The sequence below is a fragment of the Ipomoea nil genome, unplaced genomic scaffold (assembly GCF_001879475.1).
Source record: "Ipomoea nil cultivar Tokyo-kokei standard unplaced genomic scaffold, Asagao_1.1 scaffold0268, whole genome shotgun sequence".
Taxonomy (NCBI): Eukaryota; Viridiplantae; Streptophyta; class Magnoliopsida; order Solanales; family Convolvulaceae; genus Ipomoea; species Ipomoea nil.
Window position 1 is genome coordinate 1,009,472 of NW_017616696.1, and position 4,527 is coordinate 1,013,998.

Sequence of the window (4,527 nt, forward strand, 5' to 3'; positions counted from 1 at the left end):
AATATATTTTATTAGGAAGAGAGATTTTTTAGGAATTGGGCGGGAAGTTAAAATTTCAGGATTTTGTTTTTATATATAGTACTAGATTTTTACGCGCATTGCGCGATTGGGATAATGCCCAATGTTTTTTTTTTTCAAAATAAGTACTTTAAAATATATTAAGGCAAGATTATATTGAAATTGTTCATGCATAGGTAATTGAAGGTTGAATTTGCGTATTTAAATAGGTAATTCTTCTCCCAAAGGTTGAGTCCCCTACCCCAAGGGCCCCCTACACTCTGACCCGACAGAGCATTGTAGGAAGTTGTAAATCACGGTGACTCAATGGTTCAGCAAACAGGACCAAATGCCAGTGCGAACAAGGAATCTGCCCACTTTGGACATAATTCCCGCACTGCCGCCGCCGAGGTTCAAACCTTGGTCTCTTCTCCCAAATACTGCCCACTAAACCATTGAGTTAAGCCCGTGCGGGTTAAATAGTTAATTCTAAGTTTTCAAATGCAAGATAATATAGTCAAGATTGATTATAATTGTCAATAAAATAATTGTATAGGTATGGTTGAAACCAAATACGGGACATAAGGGAGAACAAATAAAAATTAGGGCATAAAATATTAAATATATACTAATATTGTTTGAGGAGATTTCGACATTAAGATTTGTGGTTAAGTTCTATTAAGACTTTAATATTAGAATTAGATTAATGGTGTAATTATAATTCTATATTAGACGTTAATATTATAATTAGACTAACGGTGAATTAACGGTATTTAACGGAAAAGTTAAATGGATAATCATATAATTAAGGATAAATTAGAAAAATTTTAAAAAAAATTAAAACCTGAACAATTTGAACCATTCATTTGATTTAATAATTTGACGGTCATTTTTTCTACCCAATGTTAATAATTAAATAAATTCGTTGGTCAAATCCGCTAATATAATTGGCGCGCTAACTGCTGATTGTCAAACAAGGACATTGCAAGGTAGTTCTCACTTCAATTTGTTGTGTGATTTGAATACTCTCTTTGTCACAAAATCTCTCAAGTAGTTAATATGGTTGGCTTTATTAATTATATATTTTTTAAATTTTTTCATGGTATTAATAAAATACTTGGTAAATAAATATATAGCATTATTTTGTATTATAACTTTGATATTTAATTAGAAAAATAGTGCACAAAAAAGATAATAGACAATGTAGTGAATATAATCAATTGATGAATAGTATAGATAGTATAGATATAGATTGTATTACACTCTTTTATAATAATAATAGAATAGAATTTTAACGCAGAATTATTGTACGAATGGGAAAGTAGAAGTCAATATATTTTATTAGAAAGAGAGATTTTTTAGGAATTGGGCGGGAATTTAAAATTTCTGGATTTTGTTTTTATATATAGTATAGATAGATTGTATTACACTCTTTTATAATAATATTAGAATAGAATTTTAACGCAGAATTATTGTACGAATGGGAAAGTAGAAATCAATATATTTTATTAGGAAGAGAGATTTTTTAGGAATTGGGCGGGGAGTTAAAATTTCAGGATTTTGTTTTTATATATAGTATAGATTAAAAATATGTTCAATTCAAATTTAAAAATTAAATTATACTAAAATTAGGCATTTATTATTTTATATATTATGTGTTCAACAACGCCATACTCCAAATTTAAAATTTTAGTCATGAATGCAACCATAATAAAAAGTCAATACTCTTATTTGGTGTTATTTATATGTGTCCAAAACTGCTTTTTGCCTACAAACAGGGGCGGACCCTATATATATATATATATAGTGCATACTTTAGTATAACTAAAAAAAACATATAAATATAAAAAAGAAATGAGTTAGGCTAGTTGGTAGATTATGCATTTAACCCTAGACTAAATAGAAAAGGTTAGGGGTTCAAATTTTGTTACTTCAACATATTTTTTTATGACTTTTTTAATATTAATTAATAGTGAAATTCTCATGCATGCATACATCCTATATATCTCTTTTGTTTCAATGTTTCGCTTCTGTCTCTGCCTACAAATTCTACATAATTTAAATTAGTTTTATGTATACTAAAAATTCTATATCTCTTTTAGTTTAAAAATTAAATTATACTAAAATTATGCATTTATTATTTTATATATTATGTGTTCAACAACGCCATACTCCAAATTTTAAAAATTATTAGTCATGAATGCAACCACAATAAAAAGTCAATACTCTTATTTGGTGTTATTTATATGTGTGTCAAAAACTGCTTTTTGCCTACAAATAGGAGCGGAGTTACAGTGGGCTGTTCCCCTCTCCCACCCCACTCTCACCTTATATATAACTTTTGTGTATATATATATATATATATATATATATATATATATATATATATATAGTACATACTTTAGTATAATTATAAGAAAACAGATAAATATTAAAAAAAAAAAAAAGTTGAGTTAGGCTAGTTGGTAGATTATGCATTTAACCTTAGATAGAAAAAGTTAGGGGTTCAAATCTTGTTGCTTCAACACAATTTTTTTATGGCTTTTTAAATATTGATTAATAGTAAAATTCTCAGGCACGCATACATTCCATGTATCTCTTTTGTTTTAATGTTTCGCTCCCATTAAAAAAAAAAAAATTCTAAATCTGTCCTTATACATAATTTAAATTAGTTTTATGTATAGAAAATTATACAGAAATTTACTCCGTATGTATTATTATTATAATAATTTATTATGATTCGATTTACAAGTCCTAAGACTATGTTTCCGTACATGAGATACGATGCAGATGGATTCTTAATGACTACTAATTAATCTCACTTTGGACTATTAATTAATCCAAATAAAATTTTAAAAAACAGGTAAAAGTTAGGTCACTGTAGAGTTTGGAAATCCAACGTGCACCGCAAAATAAAGCCCCAAAATAAATATTAAAAAATATTTTTTAAACAAAAATTAAAAGGATTATATTTATTTAGAAAAAGTTACACTTTTTGCCTCTAAGTTATACAATAATTATTAGAATTCATCCCTAAATATTGGTCATGCTTACTTTTCATCTCTTTACTAACAAAACAATATAGACAAAATTTACAATTTTAGTATAAGGAAAAATAAGAATGATAGTTTTTTTTTTTTTTGGATCAATAAGGAAGAAGAACACCTATATAATACACATAACTAGACAGCCTCTATTTGGCGCCATACAGGGATGCCAAACTGGTTCTCTTCTAATATCTTCTGAAGATCCGCACTGGGGCGGTAAAAAATAATAGTCCTATACCAATAATCAGGCACTTTGGCTAGTAGATTAGCAACTTGGTTCTGTTCTCTTGCAATAAGGGAGAGATGCAATTCTCCAATGTTTTCCAGCTCCCTTCTACATGTAAATAGGATGTTATTAGCCACGCCGCTAATTTTGGTATGACGATTTATCGCATCCACGATCTTGCTGGAATTGCTTTCAAAACAAGTGCGCCTGCTACCTATCACCCTTGCTAGTTGAATGCCTTTAAGTATATAAGTATATATACCTTCTTTTGGGAGGATAATAATAAATAATTCAAAATATATGGTTACAATAGATATTGTTATAATGATATAGTAAAAAATTAAGATACAAATTTCTTTAGAAGTTTTCATGCATTGATAAAATTCTAAGAATGATATGTAAACATGTTCAATTGAGTCAACATTGTTAATTCTTTGGACAATGGTCCTACCGTTTTAAAGTCTAGGTGTAGTTGTATTTCTGATCAACAACTTTTTAGTTAGGTCGCGCAAGTCTGACAATTATGTAAGAACAATTTTGTCCGATAAAAAATAATAGTGCAATATTTGTAAAGTAATTTACAATTGTCCCATTATAGAAATACATACAAAAAATATTAATATCATAATAACCTAAATCATTCCAATAATGCAAAAGCATAAGTGAAATATTAAGTCTTGTTATAAATACTAGTTCTTTTACGCACTTTGTGCGAATTGAAATTTTTTTTTTTAATTTCTACAAAATAATTGATATTTTATAATTCCAAACCATGCTGACCTATTTATACATACTGACCTCGCAACCATGTACTACCTGAGGGGCATGGGGTAAACCTTCCTCATGTATAATAGTTCATAAATTACACAGGAAGTACAACTGCATTAAAAAGATACTCTTGTCAAATAATCACTCCAAAAAGCCTTTTAACATTTTTATTTGGGGGTTACTTTGTTGACATAACATATTTATGAATATAGATGTATATGAGTTTTTTTCTTTATTAGTTATAAAATGAATAATCGACATTAAGATCAATAGATATCTATTGTGTGTATTTACTTGTTGGCAGGGACGGAGCCAGAAAATTAATTGAATGGGTGCGAAGTTGAAATGACGATAGAAATGTCAATTATAAAATATCAAACCGGCATAATAAGGTTAAAATATAAAATACTTTATAAATTACAGTAGAATATTTTTATAGAGTACACTATAGTTAGAGTCGGAGCTAAAAATATACTTGTGTGGGGTGAA